The sequence below is a fragment of the Lissotriton vulgaris genome, unplaced genomic scaffold (assembly GCF_964263255.1).
Source record: "Lissotriton vulgaris unplaced genomic scaffold, aLisVul1.2 SCAFFOLD_3672, whole genome shotgun sequence".
NCBI lineage: Eukaryota > Metazoa > Chordata > Amphibia > Caudata > Salamandridae > Lissotriton > Lissotriton vulgaris.
In genome coordinates, this window is record NW_028251097.1 from 104,616 (window position 1) to 120,835 (window position 16,220).

The 16,220-nt window shown below is 46.9% G+C and overlaps 1 long non-coding RNA gene across 1 annotated transcript in view; it reads left to right on the plus strand.

Moving 5' to 3' along the window:
- The window catches only part of LOC147663029 (uncharacterized), a 45,075-nt gene extending 31,411 nt beyond the window's left edge, over positions 1-13,664 (plus strand). Inside the window, exon 3 of the long non-coding RNA XR_015305442.1 lies at positions 13,617-13,664. This is a non-coding gene — a long non-coding RNA (uncharacterized LOC147663029). The remainder of the gene's footprint in view (positions 1-13,616) is intronic.
- The last annotated feature ends 2,556 nt before the right edge of the window (positions 13,665-16,220 follow it).

Below are 16,220 nucleotides of genomic sequence, written 5' to 3' on the forward strand. Positions count from 1 at the left end.
CCCTACTCTCCTACAAAATGGCAATGTGTTTTATCCATGTGTTCACCCTGCACACTCATACACTGCAGTCACTGTCACTCCGCAGTCACTATCACTCTGCAATCACTCTGCACTAACTCTGCATTCACAGTCACTCTGAATCTGCACTCTGAATCTGCACCCTGAACTCTGCACTCACAATCTGCACTCACAGTCTGCACTCACAAATGCACTCTTCACTCACACTCTGCACTCTGAATATGCACTCTGCACTCTGAATCTGCACTCTGAATCTGCACTCTGAATCTGCACTCTGAATCTGCACTCTGAATCTGCACTCTGAATCTGCACTCTGAATCTGCACTCTGAATCTGCACTCTGAATCTGCACTCTGAATCTGCACTCTGAATCTGCACTCTGAATCTGCACTCTGAATCTGCACTCTGAATCTGCACTCTGAATCTGCACTCTGAATCTGCACTCACAATCTGCACTCACAATCTGCACTCACAATCTGCACTCTGAATCTGCACTCACAATCTGCACTCTGAATCTGCACTCACAATCTGCACTCACAGTCTGCACTCACAAATGCACTCTTCACTCACACTCTGCACTCTGAATATGCACTCTGCACTCTGAATCTGCACTCTGAATCTGCACTCTGAATCTGCACTCTGAATCTGCACTCTGAATCTGCACTCTGAATCTGCACTCTGAATCTGCACTCTGAATCTGCACTCTGAATCTGCACTCTGAATCTGCACTCTGAATCTGCACTCTGAATCTGCACTCTGAATCTGCGCTCTGCGCTCTGAATCTGCACTCTGCACTCTGAATCTGCACTCTGAATCTGCAATCTGCACTCTGAATCTGCACTCTGAATCTGCACTCTGCACTCTGAATCTGCACTCTGCACTCTGAATCTGCACTCTGCACTCTGAATCTGCACTCTGCACTCTGAATCTGCACTCTGAATCTGCACTCTGAATCTGCACTCTGAATCTGCACTCTGAATCTGCGCTCTGCGCTCTGCACTCTGAATCTGCACTCTGCACTCTGAATCTGCACTCTGAATCTGCAATCTGCACTCTGAATCTGCAATCTGCACTCTGAATCTGCACTCTGAATCTGCAATCTGCACTCTGAATCTGCAATCTGCACTCTGAATCTGCACTCTGCACTCTGAATCTGCACTCTGCACTCTGAATCTGCACTCTGCACTCACAATCTGCACTCTTCCCTCTGAATCTGCACTCTTCCCTCTGAATCTGCACTCTTCCCTCTGAATCTGCACTCTTCCCTCTGAATCTGCACTCTGCACTCTGCACTCTGAATCTGCACTCTGAATCTGCACTCTGCACTCACAATCTGCACTCTGCACTCACAATCTGCACTCTGCACTCACAATCTGCACTCTGCACTCTGAATCTGCACTCTTCCCTCTGAATCTGCACTCTTCCCTCTGAATCTGCACTCTTCCCTCTGCACTCTTCCCTCTGCACTCTTCCCTCTGCACTCTTCCCTCTGCACTCTTCCCTCTGCACTCTTCCCTCTGAACTCTGCACTCACACTCTGCACTCACACTCTGCACTCACACTCTGCACTCACACTCTGCACTCACACTCTGCACTCACACTCTGCACTCACACTCTGCACTCTGTACTCACACTCTGCACTATGAATCTGCACTCTGCACTCACAATCTGCACTCTGCACTCACAATCTGCACTCTGCACTCACACTCTGCACCTGCACTCTGAATCTGCACTCACACTCTGCACTCTGAATCTGCACTATGCACTCACACTCTGCACTCTGAATCTGCACTCTGAATCTGCACTCTGAATCTGCACTCTGTACTCACACTCTGCACCTGCACTCTGAATCTGCACTCACATTCTGCACTATGCACTCACACTCTGCACTCTGAATCTGCACTCTGAATCTGCACTCTGCACTCACACTCTGCACCTGCACTCTGAATCTGCACTCTGCACTCACACTCTGCACCTGCACTCTGAATCTGCACTCACACTCTGCACTCTGAATCTGCACTATGCCCTCACACTCTGCACTCTGAATCTGCACTCTGCACTCACACTCTGCACCTGCACTCTGAATCTGCACCTGCACTCTGAATCTGCACTCTGAATCTGCACTATGCACTCACACTCTGCACTCTGAATCTGCACTCTGAATCTGCACTCTGTACTCACACTCTGCACTTTGAATTTGCACTCTGCACTCACAATCTGCACTCACAATCTGCACTCTGACTCTGCACTCTGAATCCGGAGCTCAGAAGTAAAGTTAAGTGGCAGCATAGAGACGTATGCAAGAAAAGGCCTTACAGAAGAACAAGCAATATAAAGGGTTTCGTTTAACTACAGTGCTTTACAAAAACAAGAGCGGCCGGGAAACTGAAAGTACGGCCGGCCACCGGCCAGCCATGAATAATTAGGGGAGGAGAAGCCGCACAGCACACGCTGGGAGAAGCCCTTTGATGTGCTGTGCGGGCGTGAAAAAATGCAATTAGGAGGGAGGGAGGGAGGCTGATGCGCGTGCTTGTTTGGTCATGTGATTCACGTGAACTTAAAGAAAACCGCACGAACAAAACCCTTGGTTTGACGAGCATTTTGAGCACTTGAATTCTCGCTCCGCTCAATGCGCATGCGCGCATTGATAGGTCGCGAGACCTAAAAAGCCAGAAGGAGAAATTTCCTTCAGGACAAGAGCCCTCGTTCACCGTTAGGTGACATGCTTCATCATATGGTTTTCCTCCCCCAAGGGGAGGAGCTGAGGTGCTTTCTCAAGATGAGTGTATGGATAGTGGTGAAAGAGGGGCAGAGTGCAAAAAAGTGTGAGAGATTAAAAATGTCTCTGGGTCCACTAAATCTTTATTGGGTGGCTGCAGGGACACAGTGAAAAAAACAACAGGACTATGGATTAAACTAATATATCCCTACATATAGGTCAACATGTTTCTGCCATAGGTTGGTCCTCTAAAGAGATTTGGAGGCATTCATCAGAACCCTAGTTGGATAGTCTCTCTTCTTACGTGAAGAAAATATATGTAAATATATTGGCCACCACAGGAACCGGGCGGTCAGGTGTTCAACGACCCAAGTATCTTCAAAGGGGTTCGTCTACTCTTGGAAGTCAAATAACAACATTCAAAACTACATGTAAAGGCATAACAAAAATTGTGCTTAATTTCCTTGGTATAGGTTATGCTTACCTAAAATGCGATATGCCAAACCAACTCTCCATGCTCTTGGAACGTCTTAATGTGCCCACCTGTAAAGAACATAGATCATAGTGTCTATTTTTGTACATTTGTTTCCATGAATATTAAATCATAAACACAGGGAATTCATTGGAGGAAACCGCAATCTATTCTGTTCTCTTTGAATAAACATGATTCATAATGAGGTCTCACAGAAACTAGTGGACCTGTTATTTATATGATATAATGCATCTCATCCGAGATTGTATGTGTGTGTGTATACCTGCCCCAACATTCGATCAAGGGAAATAGGTGTGTGTAGAAAGCCTCCATTCTGCTGAAACATGTTTTTCTCGACCCTTGTGGGTTGCTTCTTCCCATACCAAAATGACATCACTCCTCCCATGACTATTGTGTGCATTTTGCACTTTCTGGAATGTTCTGCATGTGTTTGAAAGGCTGCCGTTTTGACAAATCAGATTGGCCAATACAATAATTTGTGAACTGGTTTCAGGACATTTTGGCAAATCGATTCCTGAGTGGAAGAAAATAAGGCAGAATCCAGTGTCCCGCAGGAGGCAGCTGAATCTATTGTGGATTTGGGCCTTCCTCCTAAATATCCGCCCCTCCTAGCTATTGTATGTTGTTTTTGATGCCCGGGGCTGGCTCCTTCGCCTGTAACATTAGTTAAACAAGCATTGGAAATGCAATAGGTCTCTGATTTTTTTAGTTAGAGGTAATGGCATTGTAAATGTGTGAGAAGTTGGCCTGATGTATGATGTCCACAATTCTGTGGGCACCTTGTATCAGTACAAACAATCCCTTATGGTGGTGGTTGTAAAGTCCACCTTATAGACAAGCTATCCTAGGTGTAGCATGGACTAAGCAGTCTTACGCTAAACTCAAGAGGGTATGTGAAGCCAGCTGTTTTACCTTATACAATCCTGTAATATAAAATGAAAGGACACCACACAAGTTATATATTATAAAAATATATGTATTTATTACTAGAATAATCCTCTGTACTCTTTATGAGGGCAGAGGCACAAGCGTTTAAACAAAAGCACAGTTAAACATTCAAAAGTTGCACAATTTTGGATAGGCCCGGTGGCCACTCAAACCATATACTAAAATAGTGGTATAAGTACCACCTCTCGAACAATGGTAAGGCCTAGGGCATTGTGAATCGCTGGGACTACTCGGGACTAGCAGTGATGAAGTCGGGAGAGGCCCGCGGGACACGGGTGCAGTGCCTAAAGCACAAGCATATGCCAATGCAAAGTCAATGGCGCGTAGAAGTTATCGAGTTACTGTTTTGGAAGTCTTCCGACTGGAATAGAATTACCACACTTTAAACTAGGACACTAGAGGTGTAAACCACTACAGGAGCACCGGTGTTAGATCGTTACCTCACCCACAGGAAGCGGGTGCATAGGTGCCAAAGTGTGTTGAGTTTCGCCGTGTAGATCTATGGAGCCTGGAGATGAAGATGCTGCAGGCGGCCAGGAGAGAAGAGTCCGGTTGGATCCAAGGGTGGATCGAAGATGTAGAGTACCTGAAAGCAGAGGGAACAGAGTCTGGGTCACTAGCCAGTGACCAGGATGGAACCAGGAAGGAACCAGGAGGGAACCAGGCGATGTCGGGCGCAATCAGGTGGTTGTCGTGAAGCTTGACTCCTCTGCCACGTGGACTCTGGGGCATCGACGATGACCAGGAGTGGAGCACGAGCTGTCCCACGAAGGCTCTCGCTGTCGGCGGTGTCGGCTTCCAGATCGGACTTAACAGGCCTTGGCAAATGCAAACCACGCAGGATTGGAAGATCGCTTCTTACTCGGACCAGCAAGGTCAGAGCGGTGGCTCCTTTTCAGGGGAGCGAGGGCAAGTCTGGAGCAACCAGACTAGCAGTGTAAATTTCAAGGTTCATCGGTTCTGGGGCCACTAGCCACGGGCAAGCGACCAGACCAACGCGTCGAGCAGGAAAATGCAAAAGGGCCCCACGCAGCACTCGATGAGTGTGGAGGGGAGATCTTCGGTGCACAAGCTGCTCGGGGCTGGGGCTTCTCAACCCCCAATGCACAGCTTCGAGGGGGCCTCGGGAGCTGCACGGTCAGCACTTCGCATTCTTTTCAAGATGGCCGGCTCCACGCTTCACGTCGCCTCCACGGGTCTCCGATTCGCTGGGACTGTGGATCGGGCTGTTAGAAGTCAGGGAAGCTGGGTCTTGTCGGTCTCTGTCGCTCGAGTTCCGGCGGGAACTGCAACAAAGCAAACCGTTGGGCGCTGGATGGTGCCTGTTTGCACAGGGTGGTCACTCCTTGACCACAAGGGAGATTCTTCAGTCTTCCACGTCGAGTGGGATGTCGAAGGGTCCATAGTTCTTATCAAAGTTTCGTTCAGGATAATCTAATGCTCCTGGGCACAGCTCCTACCTTTATTCCAAATCAAGGGGCTGGATTACCTGCTAGGTTCCTCCTCTGGGTGGAACTCAGAAAGGGGGTGGTTACACCCCTTTCCCTTTGTCCAGTTTCGCGCCAGAGCTGGGGCTGTAGTGCCCCAGCACCGGTTTGAACTGGACTATGCATGGGAAGCCTTGTGCTCCCCAGGCAGTGTCTAGTTTCACTCAACCCTCCCTGCTACAATCCACTATCTCCTGTCTGGGGTGGTGTGACACCTCCCTGTGACAGGATATCTATTGTCCAGGCCTCCCCTGCCGGAGTTTCGGTCAGCTGCAGGAGGCCAGACTCGTGTCTGTGGCAGCAGCATCCATTTTGTGATGCTGGGGCTTTGGTTAGATTTAACCGCGTTTAAGTAAAGTAACATGTCTTCTCCCTCTAGAAGGGTGGAATGCTACCCCCGTCGCCAGGACTGGCGAGGGGGTAGTATTCCAAAGCGTATGACACCTTATACGACATGTTTTGATAAAGTCAAACCAAAGTTAGCAAGTAACCGCGAGGATTACAATGCACTTAAGAGTATATGTTATGGCAATATCCCGGAACAGCTAAGGGAGTTGGTTCCGACAGCTGCAGACAGGCTCAGCTCATGCTAGAGCACCATCTCACATAAAACCAAGCACTCTGCCTCCAGAATTGTTAAGGTCTGCCATAGGAGCGACTTATAGGTATATATGTGTCCAGATATAGGTTTAGATATAGGTATACTATATCTAAGCAAGGGGTGATTACATGACCTTGCCCCAGCTGAGTGATCAGCCAGTTGTGTCAGTTTAGATGGCCAGCCAGGGGTGGCAAAAGATATGCTGCAGCCCCTAGTAGGCCTTGGTTGCACCTAAAGTACCTGTCTGTGAATTTAGAGAGAGAACAGCAGGCTGTGGGTCTGATTAGCAGGCCCACAGCCACATAGTCGAAAACCAGTGAAGCAAAAAGCAAAAATCTGGGGTGACCGTAGGAAAGCAGACCCTACTCTCCTACAAAATGGCAATGTGTTTTATCCATGTGTTCACCCTGCACACTCATACACTGCAGTCACTGTCACTCCGCAGTCACTATCACTCTGCAATCACTCTGCACTAACTCTGCATTCACAGTCACTCTGAATCTGCACTCTGAATCTGCACCCTGAACTCTGCACTCACAATCTGCACTCACAATCTGCACTCACAGTCTGCACTCACAAATGCACTCTTCACTCACACTCTGCACTCTGAATATGCACTCTGCACTCTGAATATGCACTCTGCACTCTGAATATGCACTCTGCACTCTGAATCTGCACTCTGAATCTGCACTCTGAATCTGCACTCTGAATCTGCACTCTGAATCTGCACTCTGAATCTGCACTCTGAATCTGCACTCTGAATCTGCACTCTGAATCTGCACTCTGAATCTGCACTCTGAATCTGCACTCTGAATCTGCACTCTGAATCTGCACTCTGAATCTGCACTCTGAATCTGCACTCTGAATCTGCACTCACAATCTGCACTCACAATCTGCACTCTGAATCTGCACTCTGAATCTGCACTCACAATCTGCACTCACAAATGCACTCTTCACTCACACTCTGCACTCTGAATATGCACTCTGCACTCTGAATATGCACTCTGAATCTGCACTCTGAATCTGCACTCTGAATCTGCACTCTGAATCTGCACTCTGAATCTGCACTCTGAATCTGCACTCTGAATCTGCACTCTGAATCTGCACTCTGAATCTGCGCTCTGCGCTCTGAATCTGCACTCTGCACTCTGAATCTGCACTCTGAATCTGCAATCTGCACTCTGAATCTGCACTCTGCACTCTGAATCTGCACTCTGCACTCTGAATCTGCACTCTGCACTCTGAATCTGCACTCTGCACTCTGAATCTGCACTCTGCACTCTGAATCTGCACTCTGCACTCTGAATCTGCACTCTGAATCTGCACTCTGAATCTGCACTCTGAATCTGCACTCTGAATCTGCACTCTGAATCTGCACTCTGAATCTGCGCTCTGCACTCTGAATCTGCACTCTGCACTCTGCACTCTGAATCTGCACTCTGAATCTGCAATCTGCACTCTGAATCTGCAATCTGCACTCTGAATCTGCACTCTGCACTCTGAATCTGCACTCTGCACTCACAATCTGCACTCTTCCCTCTGAATCTGCACTCTTCCCTCTGAATCTGCACTCTTCCCTCTGAATCTGCACTCTTCCCTCTGAATCTGCACTCTTCCCTCTGAATCTGCACTCTGCACCTGCACTCTGCACTCACAATCTGCACTCTGCACTCACAATCTGCACTCTGCACTCACAATCTGCACTCTGCACTCTGAATCTGCACTCTTCCCTCTGAATCTGCACTCTTCCCTCTGCACTCTTCCCTCTGAACTCTGCACTCACACTCTGCACTCACACTCTGCACTCACACTCTGCACTCACACTCTGCACTCACACTCTGCACTCACACTCTGCACTCACACTCTGCACTCACACTCTGCACTCACACTCTGCACTCACACTCTGCACTCACACTCTGCACTCACACTCTGCACTCACACTCTGCACTCACACTCTGCACTCAGAATCTGCACTCAGAATCTGCACTCTGTACTATGAATCTGCACTCTGCACTCACAATCTGCACTCTGCACTCACAATCTGCACTCTGCACTCACACTCTGCACCTGCACTCACACTCTGCACCTGCACTCTGAATCTGCACTCACACTCTGCACTCTGAATCTGCACTATGCACTCACACTCTGCACTCTGAATCTGCACTCTGAATCTGCACTCTGTACTCACACTCTGCACCTGCACTCTGAATCTGCACTCACATTCTGCACTCTGAATCTGCACTATGCACTCACACTCTGCACTCTGAATCTGCACTCTGAATCTGCACTCTGCACTCACACTCTGCACCTGCACTCTGAATCTGCACTCTGCACTCACACTCTGCACTCTGAATCTGCACTATGCACTCACACTCTGCACTCACACTCTGCACTCTGAATCTGCACTCTGAATCTGCACTCTGCACTCACACTCTGCACTCTGAATCTGCACTCTGAATCTGCACTCTGCACTCACACTCTGCACCTGCACTCTGAATCTGCACCTGCACTCTGAATCTGCACTCTGAATCTGCACTATGCACTCACACTCTGCACTCTGAATCTGCACTCTGAATCTGCACTCTGTACTCACACTCTGCACTTTGAATTTGCACTCTGCACTCACAATCTGCACTCACAATCTGCACTCTGACTCTGCACTCTGAATCTGCACTCTGCACTCACACTCTGCGCTAACACTCTGCACTCACACTCTGAATCTGCATTCACAAACTGCACTCTCAATCTGCACTCTGCACTCTCAATCTGAACTCTGCACTCTCAATCTGAACTCTGCACTCTCAATCTGAACTCTGCACTCTCAATCTGAACTCTGCACTCTCAATCTGCACTCTCAATCTGCACTCTGCACTCTCAATCTGCACTCTGCACTCTCAATCTGCACTCTGCACTCTCAATCTGCACTCTCAATCTACACTCTGCACTCTCAATCTGCACTCTGCACTCTCAATCTGCACTCTGCACTCTCAATCTGCACTCTGCACTCTGAATCTGCACTCTGCACTCTGAATCTGCACTCTGAATCTGCACTCTGAATCTGCACTCTGAATCTGCACTCTGAATCTGCACTCTGAATCTGCACTCTGAATCTGCACTCTGAATCTGCACTCTGAATCTGCACTCTGAATCTGCACTCTGAATCTGCACTCTGAATCTGCACTCTCAATCTGCACTCTCAATCTGCACTCTCAATCTTCACTCTGCACTCTCAATCTGCACTCTGCACTCTGCACTCTCAATCTGCACTCTGCACTCTCAATCTGCACTCTGCACTCTGCACTCTCAATCTGCACTCTGCACTCTCAATCTGCACTCTGCACTCTCAATCTGCACTCTGCACTCTCAATCTGCACTCTGCACTCTCAATCTGCACTCTGCACTCTCAATCTGCACTCACAATCTGCACTCTGCACTCACAATCTGCACTCACAATCTGCACTCTGAATCTGCACTCTGAATCTGCACTCTGAATCTGCACTCTGAATCTGCACTCTGTATCTGCACTCTGAATCTGCACTCTGAATCTGCACTCTGAATCTGCACTCTGCACTCTGAATCTGCACTCTGCACTCTGAATCTGCACTCTGCACTCTGAATCTGCACTCTGCACTCTGAATCTGCACTCTGCACTCTGAATCTGCACTCTGCACTCTGAATCTGCACTCTGCACTCTGAATCTGCACTCTGAATCTGCACTCTGCACTCTGAATCTGCACTCTGAATCTGCACTCTGAATCTGCACTCTGAATCTGCACTCTGAATCTGCACTCTGAATCTGCACTCTGAATCTGCACTCTGAATCTGCACTCTGAATCTGCACTCTGCACTCTGAATCTGCACTCTGCACTCTGAATCTGCACTCTGAATCTGCACTCTGAATCTGCACTCTGCACTCTGAATCTGCACTCTGAATCTGCACTCTGAATCTGCACTCTGAATCTGCACTCTGAATCTGCACTCTGAATCTGCACTCTGAATCTGCACTCTGAATCTGCACTCTGAATCTGCACTCTGAATCTGCACTCTGAATCTGCACTCACAATCTGCACTCACAATCTGCACTCTGAATCTGCACTCACAATCTGCACTCTGAATCTGCACTCTGAATCTGCACTCTGAATCTGCACTCTGCACTCTGAATCTGCACTCTGAATCTGCACTCTGAATCTGCACTCTGCATCTGCACTCTGCATCTGCACTCTGAATCTGCACTCTGAATCTGCACTCTGAATCTGCACTCTGAATCTGCACTCTGCACTCTGAATCTGCACTCTGAATCTGCACTCTGAATCTGCACTCTGAATCTGCACTCTGCACTCTGAATCTGCACTCTGAATCTGCACTCTGAATCTGCACTCTGAATCTGCACTCTGAATCTGCACTCTGAATCTGCACTCTGAATCTGCACTCTGCACTCTGAATCTGCACTCTGAATCTGCACTCTGAATCTGCACTCTGAATCTGCACTCCGCACTCTGAATCTGCACTCTGAATCTGCACTCTGAATCTGCACTCTGAATCTGCACTCTGAATCTGCACTCTGAATCTGCACTCTGCACTCTGAATCTGCACTCTGAATCTGCACTCTGAATCTGCACTCTGAATCTGCACTCTGAATCTGCACTCTGAATCTGCACTCCGCACTCTGAACTCCGAACTCCGCACTCTGAACTCCGCACTCTGAACTCCGCACTCTGAACTCCGCACTCTGAACTCCGCACTCTGAACTCCGCACTCACATTCTCCGGGTGATGCCATCATTGATATCATCAAAGATGTCACTTGAGATGTCATTAAGGATGTCATTGACTGGGGGGGCATCTTGTCACTAGGTGCAAGATGGCCACCATCTAGTGAGGCTCTGCTGGCTGGACAGATCATTCACCATTTATCCTGCAGATCGGGCCACTGACAGCACCTGAAAAAGACAGGAAATGTAATTGACCTGTCAGTGAAGCGGCTGATAGCAGTTTTGTCGATGGTGGCGGACTGAGGAGGGCGAAATTCACTGGAGAGCTGAACAGCGAGTGTGGCCTCTGGCACCAAGATGGTGGGCTGGAGTGCCTAAGCTGAATGGGGGATACTGCACTGTCCGCGGATCGGTTTAGTGTGCAGTGAGCCTGCTGGATGGCGGTTCAGTGAGGAGCGGAAAGGACATGTATGGCGGCCAGGGATCCGACCCACCTGGCCCGTGGGGAGCAGCCGCGGCCATGCTCTGCGCTGGGCCCCTGGTGCCACGGAGGATCTGTGAGCCGCAGTGAGCCCTGAGAAGTGGGAGGACTGTGGCGAGACTCACGCGAGATGATATGGTGTGGTGTGCCTCCCTGCGAGACAGGGGCGAAGGTGAGTGAGTGAGTGTCTGCCTGGCTGAGAGGATTTCGTCCGGGAGGCCGTCCAGCAGGGAGGAGTCGTGGTCCGGCTTCGAATTCCAGCGGTGGGGGCTGAAAGGACGAGCAAGGGAGAATGGGTTTGGATATGTGCAAGGAAGTGATGGCGCTCTGCGTGTTCCTTTGGTTCTGGTAGTTGCTATGACAGTGCAAAATCCGGTGCAAGCAGGTCGGGGGAACAAACCCAACGGAAAACCAACCCCTGCAAAGGTAAGGAGATTCCACTCCTGTACCGAATAACATGAACAAAATCTTGTGCACACGAAAGATTTGAGTTGTCTCCAGGTGGAGACTTAAATTTGAGCAATGTTAACGAAAAGATACACAAGATTCGTCTGGTGAAAATTGTAGAATTTAATCGTGGAATGAATGTTCAGTACACCCAAGTAGCAAGTGGTAGACAAAATTAGATGAAGCCGACACGTGTTTCGTCACAGTGTGTAGCGGCTGTGACTCATCAGGGCTTAAACGCACAGTGTGCGAAAGGAGGGGTCAATGGCGTGCGCGGTAATCGCAAACGCCTCGAGGGTACAAGTGGAGATAGATAGATCTCCAACTTAGAGATGTGAAACGGGTTACACGTGTCCGTGCAGGCGTTACCGTCGGCATCCGGGTTGTGGATGAACACAACCCGGATTACCGCGCACGCCATTGACCCCTCCTTTCGCACACAGTGCGTTAAAGCCCTGATGAGTCACAGCCGCTACACGCTGTGACGAAACACGTGTCGGCTTCATCTAATTTGCAGTGAGGAGCAGGCTGGGAGAGGCGGTGTCAGAGGCCTCTGCACGCCCGGCATCTGACTTCAATTACCACGGGCCCACAAGCTTTGGCAGGGAGCCAGTATGCGCGCACACACAGCTGACATTTTTTTTAACTGGAAAGAGGTGATTGCGCGGCGGTCCCTGACAGCTGGTAATTGATGAATTATAGCCTTCTGCTGCGCGTGTCCGCAAGGAATATGCAGGAAGTGGAGCAACTCTACAGACTATGGCCTATTGCGTGCTGCCTTGTAAAAACACAGCCATGCGAGGGCCAATTGCCATGCAGCTGCCATAAATTACGAACATTCACACGCTTCTCTGGAATTCGTAGGTTAGATTTTCGAAGTCCTCTCAAAAGGACTCTGAAGCCACACCCACTTCGTGGGATGTAGGCCAAGCCCTAAAAAAGAGTATATGATATTCTATGTAAAACAAAATGGAGAATGTGCCTTTATTTAGCCTGGTGTTCTGTACGCCTGTAACTTCGCAAGTTAACCTTCGTTCATAGGTACCTTGAGAAAAAAAACAATCATAGATGAAAACAATAATTTTCTTCACTACTTCTGTCTTGTTTGAAAGCAGGCATGCAGTAATAATGTTCTGCTTGTGATGAGATTGTAACCAAGTATGCAACAGGCTGAACGTTTCTGTGACTACATTGTAACCAAGCACGCCACAGGCTTAACTTTTTTGTGACTACATTGTAACCAAGCACACCATAGGATGAACTTTTTTGTGACTACTTTGTAGCTAAGCACGCCACAGGGGGAAGATTTTTGTGACTACATTGCAACCAAGCATGCCACAGGCTGTACTATTGTTCCGAACAAGTTAACTCGTTAAGGCGCTATTCCGAATGGTACAGTGGGTGATGATGCCATAGTCCTTGCTCATATAAAAATCTGATATCCGGAGCTTGGGAATGTAATGGGGCCGTAAACTCCGACAAACTTATAATTGTGATCCCTTCACAAACGTGTTTTCGCAGGTGCCGGATATTTCTGGGCCACTCATAATTAGGCCCTAATAATGCGTTCCATACTGCAAATGTACGATCTTATAACTCAAAAGCGCCTGGATTCTGGGATGACACTGTAAAGGCCCTTGCCCCTTTTGTTTTTAAAAATGTTGTGTGTATAGTTGTTTGACAATGTTTTCTCCTTCTCTTCTAACCCCCAGGGATAGAAAACGACCGCGTGAATATATCGATTCTGATTTTTCCGAAAGGTGAGCCTGTCTAATTTATATTCTCTTGATATTCTTAAATCTGATTATATATGCCGCCTTCTACAAAATGAGCGCAGCAATGTCTGCGTCCTTCCTTCCTCTCTCCCTGAATGTGCACGACCTCTGGTCAGCAGGTCATGACCTCGCAGTCCAGGGGCTCATCCAGTCCCTTCTATCCTTGCTTTGACCGAACTGACATGCCAAGTTAATTTCAAAGCTACTCTGCGTGAAACGGGATTTGAATTCATGGCTTTTATTTTGCAAAAATATCGGCTTTTTTTATCGGTCCTAAAGCGAAAAAGTTTTTTTCACGCCTGTGTGAAATTTGTTCAGAAGAAATATCACATTGGCTCAGATCATGCACTAGTTTATCATCTGAAACACAGTTGTAAAGCGTTGCAGATCCATACAGGCCTCTTTGATTTTATTTTTAGAGTTTGAAGTAATTTGATGAGAAATTAAACCTACACATACAAACTTTCAGTGTTTTGTGATTGTATCTTGCTGTCATTAACAGATTTGTGAAATTTGGACGCTACAATAGTAACCTGCACATTACATTATTCGCTACAATATTATTAATGAGTCATCCTCCATGAATTACTTAAAAGCAAATGAAGTTTGCGAAATTTTGAGAATTTGCGTTTTAGCGTGAAATGTCAGCATCTCGCATGACTTTCGTTGTACTAGCACATTCTCTCCTTGAAATTAGTGATGCAAATGTACCAGCAAAGCCCTGATAATAGAGTAAAAGTCGCTTTGAGACATTTTTAGCTATAACCTGTTTCCAGCATGTAAAAAAATTATGGGAATTCGCCTAAAGCGAAATGTTGTGACTTTTGACTAATGACAAATTTGCCAGACCTAGAAAGGAGGGCCTCAGAACCCTTGTTCTTTCTTTGTTAAGGCATTTTGAGCTTTTTGTTTTTGTTTCTAAAGCCCTCGTGTTTTTGGGTACTTAGCACATGCTTTATTTGATGTTCTAAGTCAAGAATGCTATTTTACCGTAGTGGTTCTCGATTAAAACAATTCAAAGGCCTCTTTCTGTGCTCAGATATTTATTGAAATATATGGTAATCTACTTTAAGACATCAGCGACTTTAGAAGTGTGGGGTGCCCAGTTTCCAAGTAATAGCCTTACGCTAAGCATATGCTCTTATTAGAACATAACACATTAGAAAGAGTAGATATTTGTTGTATTGTGGGCGTAAAAAGTGATTAAAGGTGAAAGAGAAACAATAGTGTAAAATATAGTAGAATGTTATTTTTTTTATTTGTATTATATTTTAATTGCATGATATGTGCATCCTCTTCTGAGGATGACTTCGTTGCTTGATATTTTAACACGTATAATTCCAATTCTGCAAGCATTTACATGGATATGTTTTTAAAGCTCTTCCGAGACTCCCCAAACAGCTGACTTATAAGCGGTTTTCTGAAGGATAAAGGGTTTGAGGATGCGGCTGCCTGCGTGTCCCAGAAATATTGTTCATATCCAAAAACTGGACCCTGACCTTGTATGGTGTTTCAAGGATTTAACTGTATTTAGAAAAACACTCAGTGACTTGTACTAGTACTAAGCTATTTATCCAGTTCCTCACCCATATTTACTTAACTTTTTTGCTAGTGTCATATCGAATTAGATCACACTGTGTTCTTGTAGTATTTTCCACCACTTAGAAGCTCCATAATGCAGCAGTTCAAAAGAAGGTTGTGTGCCTGACCTCACGATATGTTTTATTTGGTCAGACAGTGTCTTAACAGGCAAAGTATGGCAGTGACATTTTGATCATTCACAATAAGCCTATATGAGTGTGTATGTGTGTATGTATATGTATATGTTTGTGTGTGTGTGTGCATGTGTATATATATGTATATATATATGTATATATATATATATGTATATACACACACACACACACACACACACACACACACACACACACACACACATGCATTTATATATATACACACACACAGCCAGTGGCGGGAGTAGTTCTAGTTAGGTCAGGGTTACCATAGGAAATACGTTTGTATGTTGCTAATAACTCTTTGACGAATCTCCACAAAACTATTCAAAAAGTGCAAATTTTTGCCTAGTTTGTTCATGGAATGTTTTGGGGTGATCCGTCAAGCGTGAGCTGAAAAAAGATCGCCCCAAAATGCAAAATCTCCATTGCATTTTCCATAGACTTCTTATGCCCATCAGAGGGCGGGGGCAGCACAAACCACAGACCAGTTTGTTGGTGTGAAAAAGGCTGCTTTATTGGAAGCAGGTGCACCTTACAAATAACTTCCCTTGGCCTGTGCCGTACACAACAAAACCTCGCTAAATATATTTTTCCTAACATACCCCCACCCCCTCCCCTAAACATGGGTCCCCCCTGCAACATTAATAAACACAAACTTGCAATTGCCAACTTTCCTATCTACCTAATAAATAGCTTCTTGTATCTACCCCAACGGTAAAACCAGACCTTCTAAAATCCCCCAGTACTTAGGAAAATCGCCACCCCAAAGAACTGAACAACACACCAGCACCTGTTCCAGCGACAA